General features: G+C 40.8%; 1 protein-coding gene across 5 annotated transcripts in view; it reads left to right on the top strand.

Moving 5' to 3' along the window:
* Positions 1–13,732, top strand: part of ATXN7 (ataxin 7) — a 130,801-nt gene that overhangs the window by 25,067 nt on the left and 92,002 nt on the right. For all 5 annotated transcript variants that reach the window (XM_070237272.1, XM_070237270.1, XM_070237275.1 and 2 more), the window contains one exon: positions 6,288–6,386. The gene's annotated coding sequence lies outside the window, so the exon portion shown is untranslated. The remainder of the gene's footprint in view (positions 1–6,287; positions 6,387–13,732) is intronic.

Raw genomic sequence — 13,732 nt, 5'->3', positions numbered from 1 at the left:
ATTGGGAGAGAAACCTTCTCTGTCCCCCCAGGCTTTGCTCCCCACAGTCAACTCGGCCGACGTTATTCCTCTGTTAAGAGGACAACAAGAGTACTGGACTTTACCTCTCATCCCTCTTTCCGCTTCCTCAGTGTTGAGGTCTATAGGTTTGGCTGGGAGTAGACAGGGCAAATGCCAGAACAGTTACTTATTGCTCAGGCCTAATTGCAAGTCCTTAGCAAGGCAAAAACATCCCACCCCCAGAAACATATTAACCTGAGTGTATGGGTAGCTGTCAGAATCTGTGGTTCCATTTAATCCAATTCTATTCAGCAGGCATTTATTAACACTTATGGTGTCAGGCCCTGGAGATACAAGGATAAAATGTTTCAGACCCTGCCTTTAAGAAGCCCACTGAGGCAGGTATGCGTGGTGACATGAAGAGGCTTTATCTGAGATAGTTTTGAAGGCGGGTTGTGAGTTACTGAGACGGCAGGAAGAAAGGAATCCAAGGTGGCAGGAACAGCAGGTGCCAAGGAACAGGTAGGAATTGCTGTTGTGGGTAGCAGTGGAAGGAATGGTTTTAAACTCAGTTCTAGTATGCAACTGCCTCAGTTCTACCCTTTATTGACCTCATCTCACAAGCCTCAGTTTTCTCTCAGTTAAAGGTGTGCAGTATAGTAAAAGTTCCTACATCACAGACCTGGGAGAATTAAGTAGGATGATGCATGTAAAGGGCTTACTATGTGTTAATCTTGGGCACATGGTAAGTGCCTAGTAAATACCAACTAGTACTACTCGTGTGCTTTTGTAAATTGACCTGCAAGTCTACTGAATTGACCAAGGATTTTACAAAGACAAATTGGAGAACTACTGGGAATTTTACTATATTTTTGCTTCTCTCTTAGGCTAATGGTGAAATAGTGTACTGTAGTCACAGTTGATGGAAAAATGGCTTGCTGACCCTTCAGCTAAAAGGAGATGGAGCCTGGGTTAACTTCAGGAAAGCCTGAGAGAGGCAGGGCTTGAGATGGAGAGCCCTGCAACCTGAAATGGCAAAGGGAGAGAGGGATAGCTATATTGAACCCTTTAGAGAGAGCAGAGGGGCTGAATGTGTGTGGTTATGTAGAAGCTGTCAGAAAATGGAGGCTCCTTTAAAAATATCAAGACTTTATGTGAGGAGTTCCAGGGAGGGTCCAGAAAGCCCTGGCACTGACTGCAGGGGTTAAAATGTATTCCTGAAACCTCGGCCAGAAGTTTTAGAGCCCTTCCTTCTAAGTGACCTCGTGCCTTTGCCGGTTATGTTTTCAAACTCTCATTTGTTCAGTGGAATGACTCTGACCCGAGAGCAGTCCCTGTAGCTCAGTAGGTGCAAAAACTCCAGCTGACCTTTGAAGAGGGGGATATTCAGCAGCACAATTGAAAAGACAGGTTGTGTGGAGTATAGAGTTTCATTCTTTTTCTTTTTTTGAGGAAGATTAGCCCTGAGCTAACTTCTGCTGCCAATCCTCCTCTTTTTGCTGAGGAAGACTGGCCCTGAGCTAACGTCTGTGCCCATCTTCCTCTACTCTATATGTGGGGCGCCTACCACAGTATGGCTTGCCAAGCAATGCCATGTCTGCACCCGGAATCTGAACCAGCAAACCCTGGGCCGCTGAAGCGGAACATGGGAACTTCACCACTGCGCCACCAGGCTGGCCCCTACAGTTTCATTCTTAAATTTGCTTTGCCAAGGAGGAAGCCTGTCAGGGTGAAAGCAAGGTGGAACTTGGGTAGGAGGGTAAACCAGGGACCACGTTAATTCATATTTCTGGAGAATATGCCTATAGCTGACATGTAATCTGCTTTTAAAATTTTTAGTTTGTGGTTTTTCATGTGGGAGAAGAGACTTAGGAAAACAACATAGGCTCAGGGTCACAAGCATGGCTGCCTACAGGAGTCAGGCCTAGAAGGCAAATAAGTGTCATGCAGCCAGGTGGGTGTTTTGGAAAGTACATACCTGTGATAAGAGGCAGGTCACGACACAGCATCAGCCAGTTATCCGGAGGCAGGACAGCTGGCCTCGGTGGCCAGATTTTTGGACTTTCCAAAAGAAAATGAGAATATAGAATTTTAGGTAAATCTTCCCACCTTTTAAATATTAACAACAAATTTCTTTTTTTCCCTAAGATCCCCAAACAAACAAACAGACAAAAAGTGAACTATTTTAGGCCTGTGGACTTTCTGTTTCCAGTGAGGGTCAAAGAATGGAGAGAAAAATGTGTAACCCTGGAGTTAGGCAGCTCAGCGGAATACAGTGCTGATTCTGGTGCCAGGTACAGTACCTGGCACGGAGCACGTACTCAGCACATTTTTACTGAGTGAATAAACTGGCTGGGGTAAACCTCTCCTGGGTTTAGGTCTTTTCATGTATAGAATGGAGAGACTGGAGTCAGCCTTCCCTCAGCTCTACCTTAGGAAAAAGTCAGAACTGGTGTTGCCCTCCTTGTCAAGCCCACCACTCTGGCCCTTTCGCTTCCCTTTCGTGCCCTCTCCGAGCACCTAGGGTGCCAGTCTCACATTAAAGCTGTGTGGTTTGCCTAGAATTTAAGAAGTTTTAAGAAACAAAAAGAAAGGTTATACTATTATGCTTCAAAACAAGACCGACTCAGTTTAGCCCGTTTTTTCTTTCCTCTATCATGGTTAATAGGTTTTTGCTTAATTGTGACAGAGTTGATTATATAACAAGAAGTGATCTAGAGTATGCCTTAAATTGCAGTAAGGTTCTCAGAGTCTTAAAATTACACAGAAATGTTACTCCTAGAAAAGTAAGTCATTGTCTCTGTAAAAGTTGATATAGTACTGCCCATGTAACAGTGTGGGCTTTTCTCTGTCTCAAGTTAATGAGAATTTTTCTGAACCCAAGCTTGGACATTCTGCAGGATCTTCATTTAAAACAAATTCTGGTGTATCTGCCCTTTTATTTTTTTGGCGAGGAAGATTGGCCCTGAGCTAATGTCTGTTGCTAGTCTTACTCTTTTTGCTTGAGGAACACTGTCGCTGAGCTAACATCTGTGCCAGTCTTCCTCTATTTTGTATGTGGGATGCCACACAGCATGGCTTGATGAGCCATGTGTGTAGGTCTGTGTGTGAACCCTGGGCCACCAAAGCAAAGCATGTGAACCTAACCACTATGCCAGCGGGCTAGCCCTCCTTTTATTTTTATTTATTGTTTCTTTTGAGGAAGATTAACCCTGAGCCAACATCTGCTGCCAGTCCTCCTCTTTTTGCTGAGGAAGACTGGCCCTGAGCTAACATCCATGCCCATCTTCCTCTACTTTATATGTGGGATGCCTGCCACAGCATGGCTTGACAAGCAGTGCGTAGGTCTGCACTCCGGATCCAAACCAGCGAACTCCGGGCTGCCAAAACAGAATGTGTGAACTCAACTGCTGCACCACCAGGCTGGCCACTCTCCTTTTATTTTTTTAATACAAAAGTCTTTACTCTCTTGAACAAGATTATTTTTGTTGCAGTAATCAGAAATCAGTTAAAAAAATTTAAGCTCAGAAGAGGGGAGCCATTTACTCTTAAGGTCCAGGGGATTCTTAAAACCCTAGGGAAGGAAGTGCTTTGGGCCTCTGGGGGAGTATACCTGGGATAGGAAAGCCCTAGAGCCCCTGAGCAGAAACTCATTCCCTTTCTTTCCTCTGGGGCTCCAAAGCCCTCTGGGTCCGATTCACTCTGAGCAGCATGTTTATTCTTCTCTCTTTGCTGGCTGGCTTTTTCCTGTAGACTGAGAGCACCTGGGGCAGCTTACAGTGTAGACCAGAGTAGACCCTCTTCATCCCAATTTCTAGTTCCAAGGAGAACAAATGAATGTCTCAGCTTGGGTCATGCCAGCTGTGGCCAAGACAGGGAAGGAGTTTGGACTCCTGTAGTACAAATAAGACTTGACATGGGGTTGAGAATTCCATAGTGCTTAGAGAAAAGGGTCATCATGGGCTAGGCAGCTCCTCTAGAAAAAAAGGTGTCTTCTACAATCTCATCTCTCCACCAAGAAAAGAGTAAATAAATTAAATTTATACTTCTCAGGACTTTGGAGAACATTCAAGTTATGTTTTTTTTTTCTTGTTTCCTTCTCTCCCACCTCTAACTGGCTGTCATTAAAAAAAAATCTTTTAAAAAATTTTATTTATTGAATGTTTCTTACATAGTAGGCAGCGAATGAATAAAAGCTATCAAGTTTTATGTTTCTATTCTTAGAAGTGTTTTCCAGTCTACCTTTTAAACTATTTCTCTTTCTCTGCAAAACAAATTAAGTTGCTGTTTAGACAGTTTAGGGTACTGGAAAGGGAACTAAACAGCACCAGAGGCCTCCATTCTAGTTCCAATTTCAAACCATTTATTTGTTGGGTAATCTTGAGCAAATTGTGACCTCTCTCTGTCTGTTTCCTCAGTAGTAAAATGGGGATCATAACAGCTCTTTTGAGCACAGTGTCATCGTGAAGATAAAATGAGAGAATACATACAAACGTATGATAGGTTTTTTCCTACTAAAGAAAGATTTCTGACCCCCTGTTCTAAGTAGAGAAATTACTATTTTTAAAGGCTTATTTTTAGTAACTGCCACTACTGTTTTTCTCTAAGAATAAGATTTTCCTTAAACATTTTTAAGATATGCAGGCTAGTAAATAGTGAATTCTTTTAAAGGCAAACAGTATCTTGAGGGCAATCTCATAGCACCCAAAATCTGATGACTTTCTTGGGTACTTTGGAGATTAGCTAGAATATCCAGGTGGAAAACTGAAAAATAGTCTGACCTAGTGAAATAAGATCAAGCACAGAGTCTAATCTCCTGCCAGTGTTGTTCCCCGCCCCCCCCCCCCCCCCACTTGCAGTCTGCTGTGAAGGAATCACCAGCAGGGAGGTGAATGGTTATCTCTAACGTAACATCTTTATTGGCTGTCTCTATCCTGGTAATTTGTAGCTTCTTTGATTGATTTTGCATAGCTGTAAAATGTTTAGGATGCAAAGAAATGAATTTTGGCTCAGGACAGACATGTTAAGCAAGATAGTGGCTTTTATTGGAAACAAGGCAGAAAATGAGCACTAAAATGGAAATCAGAGAAAAGTTTTAAAAGATAGGAGACTGGGAAGGAATTAGAAGTCTGGGGAAGAGAAACGTGTGGCTTATAAAGATTGTAGGAATGATTACTTTACTGAATGATTGCATTACTGAATAGTATTTTGTGGGTGAATAAAACTGAAACTTTTTTAAAAACAGAGAGAGGAAGGATATGATCCAGGAATAGCTTAAAAGTCAATAAAGATAACTGAATAAATGTTCAAAACGTGGCATAGAATTTTAGCCACTGACTTTCAGGGATGCTTTATTAGTATCTCAAACCATAGAAATATTTGGTTTACCATTTTAGAGTATATGAAAATAAATAAAAGTTGAGTGAAGCAATATTCCCACCACCCAACCTTGGTGCAGAGCCAGTGAGGATTATAGGAAGAGTAGTGTATTACTAGTGATTTTTTTCATATGAAATCAGCCTGCCTGTGCTATATCCTTTGACAGCATCTGTTCCATAGCTGTGTCATTGCCCATATTTGCTGTTCTTTCTCTTCTGCTGCATGTCAAACTTGAAAACCAGCTTAATTTCTAACTCTGATTTGTTTATCTCCAATCCCTTGACTTCTTAACTCAATGCTCCTCCCTAAATTAATTTGAATAGTAGCCACATTCCAGTTGAAATATATATGTACTCATATGCACAAAAATATGTAGATAATGGAATGCATAATTTCCTTGTGCTTTTTAGGAGGATGGTTTAATTGAGTTTTTGTTTCCTGTTTATAATGTTATGAATTGCTTTTATAAACTGCTAAATGATCAAGGACAGAGTGAACTCTCCAAATAATAATCTCGTTCAGTGTGTGTGTGTGTGTTTTAAAATCCGTGATTCTGACAGGTTTCATAGGAGCAGACTCTGAATAGCCATTTTAAAAATTAAGTAAAAACTCATTAGGGCAAATTACACACAATGATTTTAAGCCCCAGGAGGCTGATTCTATGTACATACTGAATAGTCATTTGTTCTTACTTCATTGTAAATATAGCCAATTAAGTTCATTGTAAAAAAAAAAAAAAAAACCGAATTGCGTTTGTTGTAAAATTGGTAAAGTGCCTTGAATTTTAATACTTTGACATTTCAAAGCACATATTATAATTTTTGCACATCTGTCAACTAATGAGATTGTAGATTTCTGATTAGCTTTATCCATTATTTCATCCTGTTGCCCCTTTTCTCTTTTTGTAGATCTGAACAGAATTAAGAAGAAAGAGCTTCTACAATCACAGCAGATGAAGATCCACTGGTAAATCGATCAGGATTTTTGGCCTGCCCTCTAAAGAAAAGGTAACTGGTTGTTCTAACATAGCACAGCTGAACAAATGCAATGCTTCCCATTATAATGGTGCTTGAGTTTTACCAAAGGATGATAGTTTTTAAAATTTAAGGTATCTGAGTAAGATCTCAAATTTTAAGCGTAAGCCTGAGTATGATCTTACTAATGTGAAATGACAGTGAATTTAAGAGTACAATATTATTAGATGTTTGTCAAAACAAAAGCTGCTGGATAACCACCCCCTTCCCGCCAATTCATTAAAATTGCAGGAAGACTTTGGAGATAGGACCACCCCCCACCCGGCCAAATCCATATCCACCTTTTCCTAGGAAGTTGTCCAAAGATAAACTCTTGCGCTTCTGTCCAGCTCCACCTTCCCCAGCTGCTGTTTTCTTCTCTCCACAAGCAACATAGACCCAGCTGATGAGGGCAGGGAAGATCTTAAGCAAATTGTAAAGCAGGCAAGAGATCTTCAGGCACATTTTCTGGGGCAAGTGCTTTTGCCCAGCCTGCCAGACAGCTCTGTGCTCATGAGCAGTCCCAGATCATTACAAAAATAGCAGCCATCATTAATTGAGTTTGTCACTACACTTTTGCCATTGTGCATTTACTATTTGGGGAGGAAGGTGGTAAGTTTCGCATAATGTGAAAAAGAGGGAAAATTCCTGGAGGAATTTTTATTTAGCAATGAGGGGGTTAATGAGGTAAGATGCAGTTTAAGATGCATCATGGGAGGATAAACTGAGCAGAATCCAAACGGGAAAGACCACAGGAGTTTCAGACTCTGAAATTGAGCAGTTTTCATATTTAGGCAATAAATGCAATGCCTCAATCAGGTTTTAGGCAAGTATAGTAAAGATGGAAACATTTTGGACAACATGAACATGTGCAAAGATAACATTTTGACCATTACCACACAGAAACAGGAGCTTTAGAAAGCGTGTGGCAGTTCTGTTTAGATGTTTAGAAGAATACTGGACTGGGCAGCTCTGAAGTCTCCACCTTCAAAATAGGTCTTTAGAATTTTGTGACCTAAAGCTGAAAGACCAGCAATGCAGAAGTGTTCTTCAGTGATCATCAAAGTTACCACAAAGGATGGCATTCATTGTGGAATGTTTGGAAAGTGCCAGAGAAGAGAGAAGCAGGACTTTGCTAGAGGGTGATCAGCAACTGGCAGTGGTGGGGTCTGGGGGAAAGGTAGAGAAGAGACACCTTTGACAGAAATGTCAAAGGAGTTCTTTAGCCCGTAACTGTTTATTGAGCTTCTAATATGTGCAGAGGGATTGTCCTTGAGGAGGAAAAGAGAACAGGAGGTGATTTCTACAGACTACAATTATGACGTCCTTTTTTGAGTACTATTCTGATGAAAAGATTAATATGATACCAGGAAGTCAGTGACAAGTGGCAGGAAAAGAAGTATCACAAACTCAAGTCTGCAGAGACCAGACAGAGGAATGAAATGGGCCAAGTGGAACTGTGAGAAACTGTCCAATTCATGACCAATCTAGGGGCCAGCCCTGTGGCCAAGAGGTTAAAGTTCCATGTGCTCTGCTTTGGTGGCCTGTGTTCGTGGGTTCGGATCCCAGGCGTGGACCTACATCACTCACCAGCCATGCTATGGTGGCGTCCTACATACAAAATAGAGGAAGATTGGCACAGATGCTAGCTTAGGGCTAATCTCCCTCAAGCAAAAACAAAAGGAAGATTGGCAATAGATGTTAGCGCAGGGTGAATCTTCTTCAGCAAAAAAAAGTGTAAAAAAAAATTCATGACCAAGCTAAAAGGGCAGCCCCTTTTCAGCACCAGCTGATTGTAAACCCAATAGCCAGTCAACAAATATTTATTGAGCACCATCTACATGCTGTGCTCTCTTCTGGGCACTGGGGATTAATTAGTAAGTCAAAGGGACAAAAGTACTACCATTGTGGCATTTATCTTTTCAGAGAAAGAAACAGGTAATAGATAGCAAATGTAATAAGTAAATACATTATACATTATACTAGATGATGATAATTGGTTAGAAAAAGTGGGTCAGGATAAGGAGAATCAGGAGAGCTGAGGAGGGATCAGACTCGCAGTTTTAAGTAAAGGTGAAATGGTGAGATCTGAGCATTAAGGGTGAAGGAGTGAACCACTGACCTATCTGGGGAGAGAGTGAACATGCAGTGCAAAGACCTAAAGTAGGAGCCTGCCTGGGCTGCCCAAGCACCAGAAAGAAGGCCAGAGCTGAGTGAGTAGATAGGGAGTGGTAGGAAATAAAGTCAGACGGGTACAAGGCCAGTGTGCACAGCCTCATAGGCCATCCAGTGGGCCTTGGCTGTTACTCTGGGAGAAGTGGGAGTCCACTGGAAGTTTCTGAGTAGAGGAGTGACTTGATCTGACTTCTGTTTTAATGAACCACTGTGGCCACTGTATTGAAATAGGCTGTGGGGGGCGAGGGTAAAGCAGTGAGACCAGTTAAACTGTGGTTATTGTAATAACCCAGGCAAGAAATGATGATGTTACCAGACTTACTTTAAGGGAACTGAAATCTTGACTTTAATGATTTTTCTTGAGTTTTTTCAATGTTAGCAACTAATTTAAGAAAAGAAAACAGTTTGAGTCAACCTAAATATGTCTGTGGGATTCTGCCATCACTGACAGTTTGCTACCTCGGGTATACAAGTGGTAAAACAATTCAGAGAAAGGTGAGAATTTTGGGCCAGACTAAGTTGGGGGGAGGTAAGAGTTGATTTGAAACTCACCAGACTTTGCTTATTAGCACATGAAACTGAAAGAAGGGAAAGATAATGGCATGCAGCTATTCACAATAGCCAGAAGGTGGAAACAACCCAAATGTCCGTGAACTGATGAATGGATAAACAAACTGTGGTATATCCACACAATGGAATATTATTCAGCCACAAAGAGTAATAAATTACAGATACATGCTCCAACATGGATGAAGCTCAAAAACATTATGCTAACTGAAAGAAGCCAGACACAAAAGGCCATGTAGTGTATGGTTTCAGTTGTGTGAAATATCCAAAATAGGCAAATCTGTTGAGACAGACAATAAATGTGGTTTCAAGGGGCGGGATTAGGGATAGGAGATGGGGAATGACTGCCTAATGGGTACAGAGTTTCCTTTGGGGGCAGTGAAAATGTTCTGGACCATATAGTGATGATGATTGCACCACATTGTGAATGTACTAAATGTCACTAAGTTGTATGCTTTAAAATGGTTAAAATGGTGAATTTTATGTTACGTGAATTTTTCCTCAGTTAAAAAGGAAAAAAGAATGGCATGCAGAAAAACATTTGAGGGATGTGTATTTTATGGCTTGTTTAGCTGGAGTGGAGTCTTTGCAAGGGGGCGGGATGGGTGATAAAGCCTAGAAGGATGTTGGGCCAGATGGTGAAAGTGTTGACTGCCAGGCCACGGAGTTTAGAATCTCTTCTGTTGGCAGCTGTAAAATTTAGCAGTGTATACTCCATAAGGGAGAAAGAAACTAAAGAGATTTTGGCACTTCGGGAATCCCAGCCTCTGAGTTTCAAAGCAAAATAAATGGCCTCTGGTTTTATCAATCTGTGATATTCCTACTCACATGATGGAATTTTATGACAATCTCACAAAAGTCTTAAACAAAATTAATTTAGAGTTTCTTTTTCTTTTAAAAAATATCCTTATTATAGGTTCTGGTTATTCAAGTGTGTTGTTAAGAAAAATTTAGGTAACTGTATGAGGTGATGGATGTGTCAACTAACCTTATCGTGGTAATTATTTTGCAATTATATATGTATATATATCAAATCATCACGTTGTACACCTTAAGCTTAACACAATGTTAAAAGTCATTTATATTTCAATAAAGCTGGAAAAATGTAAACACTATGTAAATATGTATGTTGATAAAAAGCCCCTTTAATTACGTTCTTTCACTCTCTGCTCTCCGTAAGTCCAGAGTTGTCTGTTTTCTGTGCACAGACTTACCATCATCATCATTACTTTTTCACAAAGATAGGCACATATTATGCATAGTATTTTGCATGTTGCCTTTTAAAAATTTATATCTTGGCTGTCTTTCCACTTCTTTCTTTTGGACTGCTACATTATATGCTATGCTTTCATTTGTGAAAACAAAAAAAGTTGAAAAGCAAATGCTATTTACCTCTATTACAAATAGGATGAGGTATCATAAACTATGAAAGTAGCTAACTTTCAATGAGCACTTACTGTGTGCCAGGGACTGTTCTCCATATATATTTTTTTTTTTTTACTTTTTTGAGGAAGGGTAACCCTGAGCTAACGGCTGCCACTCCTCCTCTTTTTACCGAGGAGGACCGGCCCTGAGCTAACATCCGTGCCCATCTTCCTCTGCTTTACATGTGGGACGCCTGCCACAGCATGGCCTGCCAAGCAGTGCCATGTCTGCACCCGGGATCCGAACCGGCGAACCCTGGGCCGTGTGCACTTAACTGCTGAGCCACTGGGCCAGCCCTCAGTTCTCTGTATATTAATTCATTGACTCCCCATAATAACCTGATGAGACTGATGTTGTTATTTGTTATGATCATCCTTTTACAGAGAAGCTAACTGAGGCAGAGACAAACATGTCCTGTTAAGGTCCAGAGTTAGGTTGACATGAGGGACCTTATGGCTAATGATATGAGATCGTAGAGATTTTTTGAGAAATCAATCCATAATTTTGTGTGAAATTTTCTGAGTTGTAATGTTGGCTTTTTTTAAAATAATAGCTTTATTGAGATATAATTCAAATACCACAAATTTACCCGTTTAATAGTTTTTAGTACATTCACAATGTTGCACAACCATCACCTCTGTCTAGATGTAAAACATTTTCATCACCCCTGTTTGGAGACCCCATTTCCGTTAAGCAGTCACTCCCCCTCCTCTCTTTCCCAGGCCCTGGAAGCCACTTGTCTGCCTTCTGTCTCTATGGATTTGCCTATTCTGGATATTTTACGTAAATTAAATCGTATAATATATGGTCTTTTGTGTCTGGTTTCTTTTATTTAGCTTGTTTTTGAAGTTCATCCACGTTGTAGCATGTAGTAGTACTTCATTGCTTTTAATGGCTGAATAATATTCCATTGTGTGGATATACAACATTTTATTTAACCCTTCATCAATTGGTAGATACTTGGGTTGCTTCCACCGTTTGGCTTTTGTGAATAATATTGTTATGAACATTGGTGTACAAGTATCTCTTTTAGTCCCTGCTTTTGATTCTTTTGAGTATATACCTAGAAGTGGAATTGCAGGATCATATTATAATTCTGTGTTTAACCTTCTGAGTGACTGCTGTTTTGAGTGAGTGTTTTGGCTTCCGAGTGACAAACTGTTTTCTGCAGGGGCTGCACTCTTTTACATTCCCACCAGCAATATACAAGGATTCTACTTCCTCTACATCCTTGCAAACTCTTGTCATTTTCTGATTTTGTTTGTTTTTATTTACTTATTAGCAATTATGTGGGTGTGTAATGGTATCTTATTGTGGTTTTGATTTGTGTTTCTCTAATGACAAATGATGTTGAACATCTTTTCATTTGCTTTTGGTCATTCATATTATCTTCTTTGGAGAAATGTCTGTTGAGATCCTTTGGCCATTTGAAAATAGAATTATTTAGGGGGCTTTTTGAGTTGTAAAAGTTCTTTATACATTTTAGATACAAGCTCCTAATCAGTTATATGATTTGCAAAAATTTTCTTTGTACTGTAGATTGTCTTTTCGCTTTCTTAAAAGTATCCTTTGAAGCACAAAAGTTTAATAATTTTGATTAAGTCCAATTTATCTGTTTGGCTCTGTTTTTAAAGAAATAGCTGGTAAGTTGGATTCCAGCCTACTAACCACCTACTTGTGATTGCTGCTCTGCTGCCACTGCCCCCAGAAACCATTTGGAAAAATCCCAGTGCTTTGTGAAAGTACCTGTTTGCTAAAGTGGAGAGAGGCAAGAAGCTCTGCAAAGCAGCAAAGGTAGATTTCTCAGCAGTAGCAACTTTCTTCCCGTTAACCTTTCCTGCTCCTGAAGTTCCTTCACTCAGACCAGTTTGGTGGGGAGGAGGATGCCACAGAAAGTAGAGACGAGGATCAAGGTCTCCAGGTCCTGCAGATTTTATGTTGATCAAAAGAGAGGTTAAAATAAAAGGTCAGAAACTGTACCTTGAGTCATAGATGGTGCCATTTAAAATCAGGATGGCCACAGGAGTTTAGTAATTGGGTATTTCTGGGAAGAAAGTTTTAGGCCATCACATCTAGAAAGTCATTTGGGTTAAGGTCTCCCCTTTTATAAGAGAAAATTTGTTTGGGTTGGGGGTTGAAGACAGGGAACTGTATTCTAGTCATTCATTCACAGGTTAGTGAAAAATAGTTAAATCTGCATGCTGTTTATCTCTACCAAGAAAAGGAAGGTTTTATTTTGGGGGTGGAAGGAGAATGCAAGACTTTGTGGAACAATCTGTCCTTTGGGAAGCAGTACAAACCCAGATGGGCTGCTGGATTAGGGTGCCCACAAAGAATGTGGAAAAGTCGGGGCGGCGTGTTTGCTGGATCTGTAACTTTGCTTAGAGCTAGAACTTTGCTGAGGAAAGGGGGAAGAAAGGTCTATGTTGTTCCTTCTCTCTTATACTAACACACTTGCACTGTTGGTCTTAGAGTTCGGCCCTAAGGCATTTGCTGACCAGCTTGGGTACCTGGCCACAACACATCTTAGAGTTTGTGGGGAGGTGGGTTCCAAGTTCCAAATGACACCCTTTATGTTGGGAATGGAAACTGATGATCCCTGGGAGACTAAGCATATATCTCATTGCCACTTTGATTTCAGAGCATATACTCTTAACCACAAGCCATAAAGTCCTGTGGTTTGGAGTTGGGGATGAGTTCCCATGTGTTTAGTGTGAGGGATTAGGAAGGATTTTGTTAAAGAAATGAGAGACATGAGAAGGGACTTGATTAATGGTAGGATTTCAGCCAAGGGGGTATAAGTATTATAGACGGAGTGACCTTTATGAACAAAGCTTGGGAGCTGGGATCTGGAGTGGGGAGCATGTTTGAAGCTGTGAATTGGTCATTTTGGCTGGACTGTAGAGTACCTGCTGCAGGGAATGCTGTACTGGGGCTGGGGCCAACTATAGAGGGCCTTCAGTGCTAGGAGAGAAGTTTTTATTGAATTTGGCGGTCAGTGGGGAGCCCCAAAAAGTGTTGGAGCAAGGACTGACGTAACTAGAGCCATGCTTCGTTCTGCACAACTGATCTGGTAGTATAGCATGGATGGATTAGAATGGGGGCTTCTATATGACAGGCTTGGTACTAATAGTAATAGCTAACACTTACAGGGTGCTTTTGTACTGTTAACT

The sequence above is a fragment of the Equus caballus genome, chromosome 16, assembly GCF_041296265.1.
Source record: "Equus caballus isolate H_3958 breed thoroughbred chromosome 16, TB-T2T, whole genome shotgun sequence".
NCBI classification, from domain to species: Eukaryota; Metazoa; Chordata; class Mammalia; order Perissodactyla; family Equidae; genus Equus; species Equus caballus.
Note: the sequence above shows the minus strand (reverse complement) of the source record. Positions and strands in the feature narration are given on the sequence as shown.